The sequence below is a fragment of the Colossoma macropomum genome, unplaced genomic scaffold (genome assembly GCF_904425465.1).
Source record: "Colossoma macropomum unplaced genomic scaffold, Colossoma_macropomum, whole genome shotgun sequence".
In the NCBI taxonomy this organism is placed as follows: domain Eukaryota; kingdom Metazoa; phylum Chordata; class Actinopteri; order Characiformes; family Serrasalmidae; genus Colossoma; species Colossoma macropomum.
This window is the reverse complement of record NW_023494810.1, coordinates 26,836,634-26,855,303: the sequence shown is the minus strand read 5'-3', so window position 1 is coordinate 26,855,303 and position 18,670 is coordinate 26,836,634. Positions and strand designations below refer to the sequence as shown.

General features: G+C 38.8%; 1 protein-coding gene across 3 annotated transcripts in view; it reads left to right on the top strand.

Moving 5' to 3' along the window:
* The first annotated feature begins 9,857 nt into the window (after positions 1-9,857).
* The window catches only part of prkcdb (protein kinase C, delta b), a 47,892-nt gene continuing 39,079 nt past the window's right edge, over positions 9,858-18,670 (top strand). For all 3 annotated transcript variants that reach the window (XM_036559271.1, XM_036559272.1, XM_036559270.1), the window contains exon 1: positions 9,858-9,966. The gene's annotated coding sequence lies outside the window, so the exon portion shown is untranslated. The remainder of the gene's footprint in view (positions 9,967-18,670) is intronic.

The following is an 18,670-nucleotide window of genomic DNA, read 5'->3' as shown; positions in this document are numbered from 1 at the left end:
TGCACTTAGCTACACTTGCACAAGTTATCTTCCCTTCCTGGGCCAGTGCTAGTCACATGCGAACAGTTAATGAAAGCAACTAGCTACTAGCTACTTTAACTCATGAATGTTTATGTATAATGTTATATAACCCAATGTTAATCAAATTTATATTCCATATCAATCAGTTGCAGCCTGATTGCCTACCAGTAACACTGTTGACAAGTTGAGCTGAACTTATTTGCTATCACTACAATAATAGCAAATAACTAGCTTGCTACCTACCTATAGGTAGGTAGCAAGCTAGTTAGCATGAATTTAAATTACCTCAGCTTTTTAGCACTGCTAACCATAAACTTCTTACCTCAGCTTGTCAACACTGTAAACCATAGATAAAATGTGTTTGTAATTCACCTCTTCGGGTTTAGTGACACACAAAAGCCTGAGCTGTTTTTCTAGTTGTTATTTTAGCCAACTACACCAGTAAAGAGGCAACATTCTTTAGGGTGTGTAAGATTTAGGGGGATATATGAGCAGAAATGGAATGTAGTATACAAAACAAGATTTTCATAGTATGTAATCACCTGTAACTATGAATTATTGTGTTTTTGCTAGATTAGAATAAGCCCTTCATGTCTACATAGGGAGCAGGTCCTCTTCCAACAGAGGCCGCCACATTGCATTGCCACGTTTCTACAGTAGCCCAGAATGGACAAACCAAACACTGGCTCTAGAGAGTGCCTTTTGCGTTTTTATGTTGAAACGGCAGCTTGAATTTGGTGCTGCTACAGCACCGGCTGGAAGACGTAGAAAGAAGAAGAATCAGTGGCTGTTGCCGGTGCTTCTTAACCCCTTTTTGTTGTGAGAAGTTTGAGAACCCAAATTTAGACAAATGGAGGATCATACTTATTATTTAGCACAAGAAAATGCAAGGGAGAATAATTCCTCACTGTCAAAGAAGCAAAAACAGGTTCTACTACATGCTTGGAAATGGAAGGGTGGGGGAGAAGTAATTAGTTGGTTGCAATCTGCAACTTCACTGCTTCTCTAAAGTCAGCATGAATCAGAAATCACAGCGGATTTTCCCTCCATACCATGATGTATTTTTGAGTGAAAGATGGTATCAGGGAGTAAGTGTTTTTCATCAGTGATAGACCTGAGTAGTTGGAGGGGAGGTGAAACATGATATCTTTGGTTAATATTACAGTCAGTACATTTTAATAGAAGATCATGATAAATTTGATCTTTTAAATGGTACGGTATGATTAGGGGCATAGCCAGAACTTTCACAATGGGCTGACGAGGTTAGACCCAGTGAATTTGACCAGGGTGGCTTAGTAAAAAAATAAAACGGCGGTTAATGATGTTCCTCCGGGTGTATATTAGTGCTAAAATTGCAATAAATTTACTCAACAGAATTAATGCTGAAAGTAATCTGAAAGATAAATCTGTATCATGTATTTCATTCATCTGTGAGGAAATTATGTACACACTTTAATCCAGCAAATTAAACGCATCATTTTTTTCAGTGCATCAGTGTTAATGTTTTAGGTCACAGAAGGTACTCATGGGTCTAATGATAAAGCTAGTAAGACAGCAAAGTATAAGGTAATGTTATGAGCAAACAAACTTTAGCTAGGTGACACTGACTTACATTTAGCACGAACACATTCATTTTAGCACAGGACCTATTATATTGGTAATGTGATCCATAGTGGATCCACACAGAGCATGACAACAAAACAAAAATACAATGCCAAATTGTAGATGTTCACTGTGTTTTTCTGATCTATAAAAGCAATGTTTGAACAAGACCAGCATGAAGGTCTTGAACAGTTTTCTCACAGGTTTGCTCAGCAGATTAGCTTATCCCTGCTGAAAAAAACAGCACAGGCCTGGTGCTGTTTAGCTGGTCACCCAGCATGGTCATGTTGGTTGACCAGCATTGCAGCATCCAAACCGAAACACATGCTGGTTTTGCTGGTGCCCAGGCATGCTGGTCTAGGCTAGTTTTTCTAGTAAGAATCACAGTGAGCTCTACTGATTACTGAGTGCAGCATGACCAGACAGATGACTGGTAACTGCCCTAATGACAGATTTGCACTGTACGCATACCTGGTCACACAGGTGAGGTAGTACAGCATTGGTGACTGCTTTAATGATTATGGCTGACTGTCTCATTTTGCGAAACTGGGGTGGAGAGAAGGGTGGCCAAGCTTCATACTACCCACCCCTGGTCACCCTTTTGCTATGCCTTTGGATATGATAAATTGTGCCAAGGACATAAACTAAACAAAGTAAATAGGGTCAATTGTGATTTCAGGTGGACATGAATGACATCCTTCAGCCATGAATGGCTCTTCAGCTCTATACAGGACAGTATGTAGTGGTCACGCTTCAGAATTTCCCCCACCCACCATGCAATATTTTATAGTTTGGAGGTAATGGATAGATAGATTTGTTCTGTATGAGCTGTCCAGTTTTAAATCCCTAACAAAATACATAACGGAATCTCCTCTGGCGAAAAAAAAAAACATCGTCAATAAGATTTCACACAGTCCTTTTACTGTGAACTAACGACAGATGGCTACACTTTCGCTTTGAGTGGAGTCTAATGTGTGTAACTCAGAGACCACAGAGGCTCAGACTGAATGGGAACCAGATTTATGCTTAACCACAGTGACAGGTTAGAGACGAGACAGAGGTTACTTTTAATCAGACACGTAAGCGCTGACATCCGCAGATTAATTAAGCAGCTTCCCGACAGAGAGGTCCATCTCTGCAACATGGATGGTAGACTTACTGTTTATACAGTACTGTGCAAAAGTCAGAGACTGGGAATAAAATAATTTTATTTATTTTATTCCCAGTCAAAGCAGCTTTTAAGTAGAAGTCATTCATTTTTCAGTGTCAGAAAAAAACAGAAAAGATATATTTAACAGAAAAGTACACAGAAGACTTGACAACTAAATTTAATATCATGTTTTCAGCATTTTGTGTGTCCACTCTTTACTCATACCACAGCTTCCATTCTTTTCAGGTGACAAAGAAATCTGCAGGGATATTTTTCAACAACTCATAAATTCAGTCTTAGACGTTGGTTGCATTTTCTGCTTCCAACAATCCAAGTAACCCCAAGTGATATTGAGGTCTGGAAGTGGAAGAGGTCTTATAGTGGAAAGATGGACAGAAACACCTGTGGATTTTTCAGATCTGAAGCAAGAGTGGAGCTTGATTTTTTTATTTTTTATTTTTTTATTTAAGTACTGTTTACCTGAAGACAGTTTTGGTGGTCTAGCAATGTTTTGCACGATTGTTAGCCTTCCCATTTTTTCCATATCTCTTAATAAGATTTAATCCTGTTTTTCCACTTATTTTTGCTTAGAGTTTGCCCATCCTTAAATAAGTAACTTCAATTAATGGCCGTTTTGACTAGAAGAGCGGCCTCTAACGTTTGACTATTACTGAGTACTATTGAGTACTGTATTTTTTATGTTGATGTTCAGCCAATGACCGCATACAGACAAATGTGACCTACTTTGAACTTAAACCATACAGAAGATGCCTGCCAGGCCACATGAAAAGACTTTGGAGGCCAGATTTGACTAGCAGGACACAATTTTTATCTAAGCTGAGATACGAACACCTCCAACTACAGCCATATTATTAATGTACACTCATTTATGAAGGTTATTCAGTGTTATCTGGTAGGTATGTGAGCCATATATAGCAGTTTAAGTAAACACAATGGCTTACATTCATGAAGCATGCAAGTAAGTAGTGCTAAGTAAGTGCTGATCAACAATTGCTTCTAGACATTACAGTCTTTTCTAATGACCACAACAGCAAATAAACAGATCTTAGATCAGCTACCAACTATGACCCATTTCTTCATCACGGAAAGGAAAGCTCCAGCTCCGTTTTTCCACTATTCCTTTGTGCATGTACCTTCACTCTGTTTGTCTGATTATTATCAGGACTTACTACACGAGATATGGGTTCCTCATGCCTTTCACAAACTGCGTCTTGGTTCCTTTGCGTTACCATTGAGGTAAGCTAGCTTTTGTTTGCAAACTTTTGGAAATATGTCATTCTCTCGCCTCCTCATTGGTTCCAAGAATGGCTGAAAAACAGGTCTACTGTCTTCCTCTGGTCTCCTCAACTGTAAGTGAGGGCAGGACTCCAGACTGATATCACTCTATCCATGAAGTCACCGTCCTTATCTTTGCTAAGGCTTGGAGAACACAATGTACAATGTTCCATATGTAAAAAAAAAAGACTTTTGCTGCTATCTTTTCCAAACTGATCAAACATGGAATGTCCACTGAAAACCACACTTACTTTGTGATTAGCCTTAATCTGTGAGTTTCTAATCTAACATAAGTGAATGAATTTATTAGCAGTAATTGGGAAGGTTTGACAAATATGTAACTAACGCCATAAAAAAAAAACATTGGAGGAGATTGGAGCACAGCCTAACACAGGGTAAAATGTAACAAATATTTATGTAGTTACACAGATTCCAGTCTTCTTTCTATAGCAACCTCATCTACAGATCTGGACTTTTGCTTACTTTTTTAACCTTTTCTCACATATTTCACTGCTGTTTATTGTTAGATAGATCCCAGATTGACTACTTCATGTTGTCCAACAGGACAAAACATTAACACCCCAAAGCCTTTTCTTTTCATCTTTTTCTTTTTCTGTTTTTCAGCTCCAGACGTTTATGTTCTTTTTGAATATGAACAGCCAGTTGCCTTTTACCCCTCACTCAAGCATCTTAGACAACGTAACAGAAAAGTAACAAGCTAACAAGGGGACACACCCTCTAAAACAAACCCCCATTTGCTCTAGTCTGTGTTCTTTTAGTGTCTGGAATGCAATTGATAACACAACAAAACAAGCCGGCTAGCAAAACGCTATTGCTGGCTAATATTTTCTCCCTTTTCAATAGGTAAAGTTTATATATACTGCTCTCTGCACATGTGACACAAATCTACATGCTAAATTTGGGTTTGTTTAGAAGGACTTTTCAGCCATGCTTACTTATGTTATGTCAGTGGGCTAACAACGGGCTTGTCATTGCCTTCAGACAACATTGACGAGTGTGCTATCACCCTCTTTGAGCTCTGCATTCATGAGGTGTCAGATTGGTTTGAAAGTTCACACTAATAAGTCTACATTCCCACCCATATACATTTCACATGGTTGTCCCCAGACGTTCCTGTTCAGAGATCATGCCTGGCTACTCAACGCTAGGCCGATTTCAGCAGAAAATGTTAAATGGGATATCAAGATGTCAAAGAATGAACCTGATCTCGATAAGACATGATGCCACGCTTGTGCTTCTGATTTCGATAATGAAAGGTTGAGTATCAGCCAACATCAATCAATACTGATCCGATATTTTTCCTTTACAAAGTACTTGACTTTAAAATAAGCTATCTGTAGCTATTTGAAGTACAAAGCCATCTTCAGTCTGTGCTGTTGACAGCAATATTGGCACAGGTATATTTACATTACTACTTTGTACTATCTTGCACAATAAAAATTTATTATACATACATACATATATATAGATATATAGATATATATTTATATATAGCTTTCTATAAAGCCTAGTCGTTTTTAAGAAATATCAGATTGGTATCAGTATCAGCTGATGCTCAAGGTTACAATATCAGTATTGAAATCTGAAATGACAAAGTGGTATTTGGACATCTGTAGCTATTTTTTTTGTTGTTGTTTTTTTTTGTTGATGTCAATCTGATGAATGTCTAGAAAGGAGAAATGCTTGTGCCTAAGAAAGGGAGACAGAGAAAGAGTCAGTGAGAGTGAAACAGAGAGAGAGAGAGAGAGTAATTGATGACAAGCTAAAAGGCCCTTTTTTCTCCTTCTTTGGGCGTTGTTTGTTTTTCCACCCCGGCGGGTTCCTGCCGTTTAGCCTGGCACCACTGCGGCCGGCGTGGGCACGCTGGGGGAAACTGCTGTCTGCCCTGCCCCGGTCTGCTGCTACTCCACTCTGCATACATACACACACACCACAAGATCACTGTCTATATCTGTCTACATGTGAACACACACACACACACACTCCAACTACACGCATAATGAATTGATCACAGTGAAAGGCCATTAGTCAAACAGAGCCGCCAGGCCAACCAAGGCCATCAGTATCGCTACTGTTCAGACCAGCAGAGTGGAGGAAACACACACACACCACACACACTACAAGGCTAATGTAGCTAGGTAATGGAAGCTTATACCTCACCAATTAGCATCATGTAAACTACATGGCCACACTTGCCACAAAGTGATTGCTTATGTGGTTTCTAACATTCTATAACATATGTACATAAGTATATATAACAAACATACAGTCGTATACAAAAGTTGTGTTCGGCGCCCAAGTGAAATAAAGTAACACATCCTCTACAGAGAAAACACTTCTGCACATTTTAATGCACAATTACTGTTTATGTGCTGAATTTAACTTGGAAAATAAACAAACAAAAAAATTTAATATTAGGCCTGTGCAAAGTCATGGGACATTTTATATTTTATGTGTATGTTAAACTCAGCAAATAAATAGATATTGCACATTAAATATTGCAAAAAAATGGGATGATTATATATATATATATATATATATATATATATATACATGAAACAATTACATTAAAGTAATAAAATAATACATCAAGTTAATTAAAATATATTTTTCCTAGTTTTATTATTTCTACATGCAGGAGAAATGGCAGACGTGAAGACCTGAGCGACTTTGGCAAGGGCCAAATCGTTGTGGCCAGACAACTGGATCAAAGCATCTCTGAAATAACAAAGGCCTATGGGGTGTTTCTGGTCAGCAGTGGTGAGTACCTAGCGTCAAGGCTCAAGGCTCATCAGTGGACTTGAGGATTATACCGTCTGGTCCAAACCCATAGAAGTTTACTGTGGCACAGAAATGTTCAATGATGATTACAGGAGGAATGTCTGCCACATGGTCCATGGCACCCTGCCGTTTAAGGGCCTGCATAACCACTGACTGGTCATAGTGGCCATGGTAACCTCTGTCCACCGCCGAAAGCGCCAACAATGGACACACGAGCGTTGAAAGTGGACCTTGGAGCAACAGAAGAAGGTTGCCAGGTCCGATGAGTCCCATTTTCTTTTACATCATGTGGACGGCCGGGTATGTGTGTGCTGTTCATCTGGGGAAACAATGGCACCAGGATGCACTGTGGGAAGAAGACAATCCGGTGGAGGGAATGTGATGCTCTGGGCAACGTCCTGCTGGGAAAGCACCCACCACCTAAACCTAATTCATGGCAATGGCATTCCCTGATGGCAGTGGCAGACCTTGCACACATTGTTTAAGAATGGTTTGAGGAACATGACGAAGAGTTCGAGGAATTCCCCAGATCTCAATCTGACTGAGGTTGTGGGAAGCTGATCATGGCAGCGCCACATCGCAATTTACAGAACTTAAAGGATCTACTGTTGATGTCTTGGTGCCAGATACTACAGGGCACCTTCAGAGGTCTTGTAAACTCCATGCTTCGGTGGATCAAAGCTGCTTAGGTGGTACTCAGAAGACCAACAGCATTTTAGGCCATATTGGTCATAATGTTTTGGCTCATGGGTGTATATCACATTATGTCTGCTATATACTATCAATATTATAGGAACACCTGCACAAAACCATGCAGTTTCATGTCAACATTTTCATCCAATGAAGGCCATGTATGAAGTTATTTCAATATGCCACTGCATTTAGAATGGAAACTACGTCTTTTTGAATAATCCTTGTATAGCACAGTTAATGGTCTACACCTTATGAAGGAGAAATGCCTGACACAACTTTGGTAACGGCAGGGTCAAGACCCAGTAAAGTTGGCTGCCCCCTGCCATGATTTTGAGAAGCACTGCAACACCTGATGCCACTGCATCAATAAAAGCAGCAAGATATTAAGAGTATGTCATTATGAAACCATTAGAATTAAACAGCTGACTGATCAGATATATCATGGGCAAACCACATCTTAATATATTTAGGAAAGAACCTTTGAGCACATACTGCGTGAAATTTACAAGAAGAGGAAGAGGTTGTGAAAACTGTGAACGCTCTGAGAAGACAGAAGGAAGGAAGGGAGGTAAAAATACGAGAGGGAGAAAAGAAGAGACAGAGGCAAGGCGATAAGAGAGAGTGAAGCAGAAGTGGAAGAAAAGGAAAGAGAGGAAGGAGGGACAGAAAAGGAGAAGAGAGGAACAACTAAGAAAGGAGCATTTCTACAAATTGGAACAGAAGTGAAACAGTTAAATGATTTGAAAGCACAACAACACACTCAGACAGGTTTTCAGGTCACTACAGCAGGGCCTCTGGTTTGGGGCCAGATTGGGGTCCGTTTAGATGGATTTGCTGTTAAAATTGATTGTCAACAGTAGATCAGCGGCAGGAGACGACGTTAAAAATAGAAGCACAGAATTGCACGAGACTTTATATACCCACTGCCTGGACTGAGAGCAAAGGGTGTATCGCAGTGAGTAAGCATCATGTGACTTTGAAAGGTATGTGTGTGTGTGTGAGAGAGAGAGAGAGAGAGAGAGAGAGAGAGAGAGAGCAGTTTGGCCCTGTGAAGTCACAGCAAGGAGGAGTTCCCCATTCTCAAGTTTCAGTGTGGGATCTCCTGAGTGTGTGTTTCTTTTGCGTGACAGCTGCCTTACCTGATCTCAAGCAAACAGTAGAAGGCTTTCTGTAACCCCCCCTCCTCCACCCGCCCCACCCTACCCCAAGTACACACACAGTTGTTTCCTGTAAAATGACTGTCTCTGGCTCGAGTTCCTTTTTTTGCAGTTTCTTTACTTCAACTACGGCTGCTATGCTAATTATCAGTTCAATGCGTCCAAGTCTGAAACAGGAAGAACACTTGGCAATCTTATTAAAAGTCAACGTTACATTAGTCATTTGGTCTGTTAGAGAATGAACTGACCTTGACCTTACAGGATGGAAAAATAATTAACATTAAGAAAGATAACAGGGATCTTTATTTTTAGTCACATGTTAGCCACAACTTAAAGAACTGAAAGAGGCAGTTTACCAAAATTAACACATATCTTACGCATATTTAGCTTTTATATTACATTTTTGTTTTAAAATATTTTACACAAGATGTGCAAAAATATAAAAACAAAAAATCTTTAATATAAAAAATATATATATATTTAAAATATGCATACATACTTTTTGATGTGTGGACTAATGGTTATGTATACATAGCTTTTCAGTCCACATATTTTAGTAATTAAAAAATTAAAAGACTATAAATCTATGTTGTTATTACACAAATATTATTTTTAATATAATATATTAACATAATAAAATAAAATATTTTAATATTTTAACAAATATATACTACAAAGTGTTATAAAATGTTTTAAAAATGTGTGGTCTACATTATTTTTGTCTATTTAGTAAAAAAAAATAAAAAATATTTTAATATTAAAAAATAAATTAACTAAACTAAAACTTTTAGCCCACATATTTCACTATTTAAAAAAAAAATATTAAAGAGTACAAAATCTTGAAAAAAAATATTGTCAAATGTTACCAAAATAAAATCATTTTAAAAAATAGTTTACATCCGTGGACTAAATGTCATTTATACATAACTTTTAGCCTATATATTGTAGTATTTATTTATTTATTTAACTATTAAACACTGTATAACTATGAAAAACATATTCAGTGTTATAAGTTCAGTGAGGTAGTTGATGTGTTCAAGAAAACCTCCCTGCTCCTCCTCCATCTCTCTACCTGTGCTCACGTCACCAGCAGCTCCACCACTGCAATGCCGCCCGAATGTAAACTCACACACTCGCACACACTTCCTCAAACAGTCCGTGTGCCGCTCTCCGCTCAGCACACACTGCACAGACCGAGAAAGGAGCTCACCGACGACTCAACTAACTCCCGGAGCTTTTCAGAAGGTATGTGTGGAGAAGTCTTCGTTAGTGTATGTGTAGCATATGTCCGTTTCTCCTGTGATCCTAATGATCCTAACAGACATGTATGTGTGTGAAGGCTACAGAACAGTGAGGTGTAGCTTTAGTAGCGTCTTACAAAAGGCCAATTGTAGCGGTTGGTGGTTGAAGTCGTTGATAAGATGTTTCCAGTTTCCAGCGATAATGGCTGTCTTGTACAAAAAAAGTAACTCCAGTACCTCCAGCCTCTTTCTTCTTGTCGTGAGCCAACATTGTTGTGGTGCAGCTCGAGAAAGAAACCAGCAAAAAGAAGTGTTGGACAGGAAGTGGCACTGGTGTCAGTTCGTGTTGTAGAGTTGAGGTTTGACAAGAGAAGAAGAAGAGAAAGAAAAAAAAAACATCACTTGATTTACAGACGAGGCTGGAGTTGGTTTTATTATTAGCCAGCTGCTTATTCGAATTTCCCGTTCCACCTTAAATGGTGCAGCAGTTACATTCTCTGCTGCACCATTTAAGGTGGAACGGGAAATTCGAATAAGAAGCTAACTCCAGCTTCGTGTTTTACAGTGTAGGAGTCGTGAAGGAAGGAACTTTTCTCGGTTGTCTTGGCGTTATGTAAGCGAGCTAACCTCATGGGACCATTCAGAGTGGTCGATGGAGGGTTTATGCGTCCTAAAGTTATGTTTTTCATTGTGTTTCTGTGTTTTTTTTTTTTTGGTTTTTTTTTTACCGGTTGTATGATTTCATTCCATGCGTTACAGAAAACACTACAGTAGGCGCGACAAAAGTAACCCAACTCGTTCTAGTAGATGCTGTTTTGTTGTTTTGTCGTTGACGAGACGTTTCTCGAGTTTGAAGACATTAAAGGAGAATTCGACCGGTTTTTAAAACTTAAAGCTGTATGCATAATTCATAAGTCATTCAGAGATCACGTCAGGGTTGATGCTTCGTTAAAGAGTATTCAGTAAGGTAATGTTTTTGTGTAGAACCATCAGTTCTGTATAGAACTCTATATGATGGTTCTTCAGATTGATGGAGAATGTGTAGCACCAAAAATGGTCTTCTATGGTTACAAGCTATACAATTATAAATGTATAGCAATGTAGATGATGGTAAAACAGTGGCAAATCTGACAAAGCCAAGTTTTCTTTAAGGACTGTTTTGCCTTACAACGCCCTACAGATACCTCTCCGCCATGAAAATGTCTTAAAAGTTTTAGGTTCTAGGCAAAGACCCTCTCTCAGAACTGCTGCCTGTCTCAGGCACCTAGCATTATATTCATAACCACTTAATGTAATAACTTTCTGACTGAGCTTTTAGAGGCATTAAACTCTTCAGACGTCTGGTTCCTATCACCACCACTGTGAACATTACTGACTCGTCTGATTTGGTAAGTTTCTCAGGCCAGTGTGAATGACTTTGTTTACATCTTAACAATTTAGTTATGCAGAAATTATGAAAAATCGGTGGAATTCTCCTTTAAAATGTCAAAATGACAAAGCTTAACCCACTAATATTCATATCTGATTTTTTAAAACTTTGGTCCATATATTCTGTGGGCACAACTCTGAGAATTAAACACTCTGAGAATTAAACACAACATATGGCCAAAAAGTGAGAGATCATTTAGGTCATCGTAGGTCACAGTACTGCTGATATTTAACAGATCTATTAAAAAAATGTGATCGTGAATAAACGTATGAAATTACACACGATCAAAAACATTCAGCTGGCTACCGATAGATGTTTGTCCAAAATTTCATTACTTAAATGAATCAGAACAAGTTCTGCAGCATTTTTCCTGATCACGCCTGGGTGAGTTGATGGACATTACAGGGTTAATCCTAAATCGACACTGCGAAGGATTTTTCAGTGGCATTATGATTTAGCCCAAGACTAGGCCAAATCCACAACCAAGAAATCACCCTAAATGACCTGAATCATAACTGAAGTGCAGGAACCAGAACAGCATTACTTGTACAAGCCTACTAGATCACATTTACTCCTTTTGAGATAAAGAACGTCTTCATATGCATCTGCAAGACTTTACCACATAATCTTGGGCTGGTTAAAACTCATCTTGAACTGCTGAACTGCGGACGTTCTGACCAACACATCACACGTCATGTAGCTTCCTTTATTCTGCGTTCAGTAGAAGAAGGAGGTGTGTTCACCTCATTTTATTATGTTGGCTTTTTATGACATTCAGAAAAATTCAGCAGAGGAATTGTGAGTGAAATATTTTCAGCAGTGGTTTAATCTGTCGTCTTCTCAGCAACAATCAACAAACTCCATGTGTTTATGTGTGCAGTATGTGCATACTATCTCTCTCTCTCTCTCTCTCTCTCTCTCTCTCTCTCTCTCTCTCTCTCTCTCTCTCTCTCTCCCCCACACACTTTCCCTTTCTCTCTCCTTTTCCATCTGTCTTTTCTCTCTTTTTTTCCTTCTCTCTCTTTCCATTCTCTCAGTCTATTTCTCCTACTCCATCTTTTTCTGTTCTCTCTGTCTGCCCCCCTTTCCTCTGTCCTTTCTTTCCTTTCTATATGTCTTACTCTCGCCTGTGTCTCTGTTTTCTCTCTGTCTCCCTTTTTTCTCTCTCTGCTCACTCCCCGTCTTTCTGTCTCTCTTGTTCTTTCATTCTCTCTTTCTGTCTCTTTGTTCTTCTCTCTCTTTTTCTTTGTTCTCTCTCTTATTTTTCTGACTCTATCCCACTCGTTGTCCTCTTTCTCCGTCCTTTTTCTGTCTTTCTCTCATTACACTCTCTCTCTCCCCCTTTCACGCTCTCTTTCTCCGTTCTGTCTCCTTTTTGCTCTTTTTTTCTGTCTCTCTTTTTACTCTCTCCTACTCTTTCCTTTTGTCTCACTTTCTTTCTCTCTCTATTCTTTTTGTATCGCTTTCTTTCTGTGCTCTCTCTCCTTCGCTCTATCTTTCTTTTCTCTCTCCATATCTCTCACTCTCTCGCCCTATCTCTGCCTCTCTCTCTTACTGTCTCCTACTTTTTCTCTCTCTCCTTTTTCAGACTCTCTCTCTCTATCTCTTTCTTCTCTGTCTCTCTGTCTCTCTCTCTCTCTCTCTCTCTCTCTCGGCCAGTGCTGTTGTGTATGACACATTAAGCTGTGTTCAGAGAACATTAGTAACATTTGAAAGCTGTTGTTTTTTTTCCATCTGCTGGATGGTTTTGGCGTTGATGGCCAGCTCCACACATTTGTCAGTATAGTGGCACATTGACGTGGCATTTGATCAAATGAAGCAGGCCAACACTTTTTTATTGCTTTAAAGAGCTGCTTCAGATGCCATGAGGACTCTGCCTTGCAACGTTTCCATACTGACCACAAAACTTCTGTTATGACACACACAATCGGCCGCATCACCCCCCCCCCACACAGACACACTGAATGGTTCGTCCTCTCCTCTTTTGTCATGCGCACACACACACACACTCCTGTTTTACCACAGAACACACATTTGAAACTCTTCTGTTGTAGTCATCAGTGCATCTGCCTCCAACTTTCAGCAGTTCACCATTTAGTGATCATTTTCACACACTGTGTAACAGATACTTCCTTTATTTTTCCATTGAGTGGTTAGGAGGTGCACATGCACATTAAAGTTTTCAGTCATAAACCAATTTGGTATCAGATAAATATTTAAAATGGTTCTAAAATGCTGGTACTGTTGCACCTCATAGGTTTCAAATATAGTTTAACTAGTTTGAAGCCGTAAAGAAAAATGAAGGAATTGTAAAAGTGTCCAGAAGCTCCAGATTATTCTAAAACCTCTGAGAAAGCTGTACGGCATGAAGAATGCTGTATCGCATTTGAAAAGCAGTGAACAAGCAGATAACATGACAAATAATTGATTGTAAACAGGTATTTACAGTATATTAGTTCACATTTAATGACTTTGTGTCCAAAATGCTTGATACATTAAACGAAACCTCTACAAATGCTGGGGATTTGCCGATATGGGAATTGTGTGCTGATGCCGATATCTGATATTTCCCATGTGCATATCTGCCAGTGCTGATACTTTCAAACCTTTTGTTACAAAAGGATGTATAGTATTTTGGAATGCAACTCTATACAGTTGTATGCAAAAGTTTGGGCAGCCTGGTTAAATGATATTTTGTTGATTTTGAAAGTGAAAGAAAAAAAGTGAACATATCCTCTACAAAGAACGCAGTTCCGCACACTTTAATGCATGATTACTGTTTATTTGACAAATTTTCTATATGGGTGGTATTAAAACATGAAATGTGGCAAAAGTTATGGCACGTTTTATATTTTCTATTTTTATTTATTTAATTTTTAATATGGTAAACAAGTAGAAATTGTGCACTAAACTGTGCTGTCCCTGTAGAGGATGTGTTAACTTATTTTCACAAATCAACAAAATATCATTTGACTAGTGGTTTTCAAACTTTTGCATACAACAGTTGTCTATTCAATATAATATGACAAGAATGATTCTGACTCCAAACTTTGGAACGCTAGTGTAGATCAACATTATTCATCGACAGCATGCCTCGGTTTTGAATAATGCCTGCTGGCAGTGGCAGCGCAGAGAGAGCAGCTTCACACCTGCTGTCATCAAGCCTCTGTTAACTCTGACACACATACGCACGCACACACACACACATGCACGCACTTACTCACCAACACTGTTAGAAATGGAAATGTTTTGCATTTCGCATGATTTTCTGTCCTGTCATTGAACGTCTCTCTCTAAGACACACGGGTTTACTTGCTAACACCACTTGACAAACACATGTTTATCGCTCTTGTTTATGCTGACTTGTCATTTTTACATATACACAGTTGTACGCGTATACACATACACGTCACTGTTATCTTAAACAGCCTGTCCTTAATCACTGCTCCGTGTTATTACCTTACATATATGCGCACACTTGTTTACCTGCTGATTTGCTAACACTATTCGAGAAGCACGTTTATCATCACTAGCATTTGGTTAGGCTTTTCCTGTGTCATCACTACACACATACACAGCACTGTGCAAAGCTGAAGACCACAAAGACCACCCTTTATTTATTTTGTTTATAGTCAAGACAGCCTGTCAAAACAGTCAGAGCATCAGGGAAAAAAGCAGAAAACGTATCTAACAAAAAATTAATGCTTTTAATGGTTTTTCTGAACTCCAGTTTTGGAAACTCCTTGTTTTTCTTTCTCCTTCCTTATGCAAGTGGATTATCTTATATCTGTTCTCCTCAGAAATATCTCCTTTAGCCATTTTAGATGCACATGAGAACGAAATCTCCAAGGCAGCTGAGTTTGGGTAGTTGCTCGTGTGAATGTAGTGTCTCTTTTTCCGACACTAAAAGATGAATAACTTGTACTTAATGGCCATTTTAACTGGAAATTAAATAATTGAAGGGACGTCTCTGACTTGTGAATAGTGATGCATACACATATATTACAAATATATTTATCGTCATTGCCAGCACACCGAGTTTGCTTTCGAACATGCATGCACCTGCGCACACATGCTGTGCTGCTCTCTGTTGGTGGCAGGCAGACAGGAGGTGCTGTGTTTGCTGTGGCCTGGCTGGCGCGGTTAATGAAGTCTTTGTGGATTGTGAACAAGGCAGAAATGGACACCGGGCTAATGCACAGAGAGACAGGAGCACAAGCAGTTTCACCTTTAGGAAGGCTTGCCAACGCATACACAGTTTTGGGTTACTTTTAATGTTATGCTATACATACTCTCAGCACACATTTACCCCTCTCTCTGTCTCACACACAGACACATTAAAGGAAGAGAAGAGGTCTCTTAAAGGGAAACTCCAGTGTTTTTTACACACATCTCTGTAGCTTAAGGCTGATTACCACAAACATAAATTTCAACACATTTCCTTGTACCAAACAGAAAAACCGTTTACTCGAAACCTGCATATCGCTGCTGTCAGAACAAAACTTTACATCTCCAAAATGGTAACTTTACAGGAGAAGGAAAAAACCTAATTTCCTTTTAATGTATGTCAATGGAACCAGATTTTTTTTCCAAGTCATTTTGGGTCTTTTCTTTTGGCCCATTCATCATGAAATTTACAAACAATGTAAAGAGCAATGGGTTTTCAAACTATGTGAAAAACTGAAAAACGTCAAAAAAGAAGAAACAAGGTTTTGTTATGACAACAGCGATATGATAGTAGGCAATAGGCAGTTGAGAAATATGTATAATAATTTGAAATTTTCAGCCAGTTTTGTAAAGCTGTACATCTGTATAATCCATTCTTTCAGAGATTTGACTAGTTTTCCATTGGGAATAATTACGAACGTAGTGATGTGAAGAGAATTTTCACATACTCCACCTAATCAGCGAGGATACCAGAAACCTAGTAGTGGGCGGCATAATGGTTCTGGTAAAATTTTCATAACCGTTATAACAGTGTGCCACAAATAGAAATGAAAAAGAAAACACAGCAGACTCTCGATAACCTCCTGCTGTCTCGTGAAGTAGTCAGCTTTGTTTTCAAGTCAGCGGACATAAAGAATGGCCGATCTTTAGGGGTTAACCTTAGCTTAATATGGACACCAGAGCGATTGCCTTTCTCCCTGTTGTACTGCCGGAGAAGCTGTCTGACTGGACTAAGCTGGAACTGAAGCGTAAATAACTGTTGTTTTCCAAGTTCAAGCATAGTCTGACGGTTGGAGTTATGATTGTATGGGACATGATTGAGACAAATGATTTGAGAAATTTAGTAAAGTAGGCTTTTTATTTAAATTTTCAGTTCCATCTTAAAAGATGTAGCAGTTACATTCCGGCACCTGTACAGTGGCCAGAATGTATGCTGCTCCATTTAAGGTGGAATGAAAAATTCCACCTTGAGCCTTCCAAAAATTAAGATTTAGCACCATATTTGTTGGCCCACGGGGCTGCTGTTAGAAAGCAGTACTGATGTAGGTTTATCCATATATTGTTCAGTTTTGTTTGTACTATTTTCCATAAAAAATATTCTAGATTTACTTTGGTTTTCAAAAACTGTTCTTATTAAAAAGTGAAGGGACATTCCAGAATAATAAGCCTCTGCTAACTTACAAAAATAAGTTTACTTAAGCATCTAAAATTACTTTATTTAAAAACCTGTATATACCATGATATATACCGAAACGATGATAAAAAGGTTTGGCCATAAAGCCCACTACTAAGAAAGTCCTAATAAAAGCATGCATTGTAGAAGACATAAACAGCTTTGGTAAGACTTTGGGTGCTTTTTTAATGTGATAAATGTGTATTCAGCCATTCTTAGTATTCTGGCATACTGCTTTCACGTACATTAATGCTTAATTCTCACTGTTAAAGAGTCTCATAAACTAATGGCATTTTGAACATATTGGCCTATGCGAAGTCTTGTGCATATGTATGTTGCTACTAGCTGCTTTTAGTTAGTGTAAGAGAAAAAATAAAAAATGAAGAAACTAACAAGATTAATGAACTATGGCTGCAAAAAATCCAGAAAAAAAAACACTTCAAAGACAGGAACGAAAATGACAATGCTAAAATATGATGTTCGCTATGTAAAATATGGGTTCATCGCTACTGAGGACGCTAAAGCAGCCAATCCAATGTTCACCATTTGGATAAAAACCCTTATATACAGTAATGCATTGTATATAATGTTATAATGTTATGCAAGGTCAAAACTGCTGTGAGCTGTGGTTTGCTCTGTGCTGTGTGTAGTTTAGAATTTATATTACTTAATCAAACCTTTCAAGTGTTTATTCAGGTGAAATAGCATCTGCCCAGAGGCTTCTGTTATTAGTGTTTTTCTAAATACAGGAAAATGTGTCTTGATTACTGTCTGTGCTAATCAGTCTTAAGCTACAGGTGCAGCCGATAGAGATGTGGTTGAAAAAGGCTGGTCTCCTGTGTTCTCTACATTCTTGTCTCCGATACTGGATCTGGGAGAGTGAGAGTATGAGAGTGTGAAAGAGCGGCTCAGCAGGTCTGACCGAGTAACGATACTGTTCTCACACACACATACGCCGTGCACGCATGCGGGAACATATCTGCAAACAGACCCTCTGGCATACACAATGAGCCTGTTTTACAGAGAAATCGGCTTTTCCACACTGACCTACAGCTGCCTTTTAGAGGGAGAGGGAGAGAGAGGGAGTAGGAGAGGGGCTCTTGTTTCTGAGAGGGAGAGAGAGGGAGAGAGAGGCTCTTGTTTCTGAGAGAGAGAGAGAGAGAGAGAGAGAGAGAGAGAGAGAGAGAGAGGGAGGGAAATCAATGGCTCTGAAATGACAGTCACATGGCACCTGCCTCTCCACTGACCTTGAACCTGCCCCTCTATGGACATCTGTCTGTCTCTTCCTCATTCTTTCTCTTTCCTTCTTTCCTTCTTTCTTTCTTTCTTTCTTTCTTTCTTTCTTCCTTTCGTGTTTCTTTTACTCACTTACTCATTTGTTTTTTCTTGTTTTCTGTCCTTCATTCCTTCTTTCATCTTTTTTTCTTGCTGATATGATATTGCTTCCTCAGCTCTTTCTTTCTTTCTTTCTTTCTTTCTTTCTTTCTTTCGTTTCCTTTCCTGCTGTGTTTTTGTTCTATTTGTCCTTTTATTCCTTTTTCCATCCTTTCTTTCTTGCTGACATCTGATATTCTGCTGTTTTTTTCATTTGTGTTTGTCTTTCTTTCTTTCTTTTTTCTTTCTTCTTTCATCCTTTCTTTGTTGCTGATATCTAATATT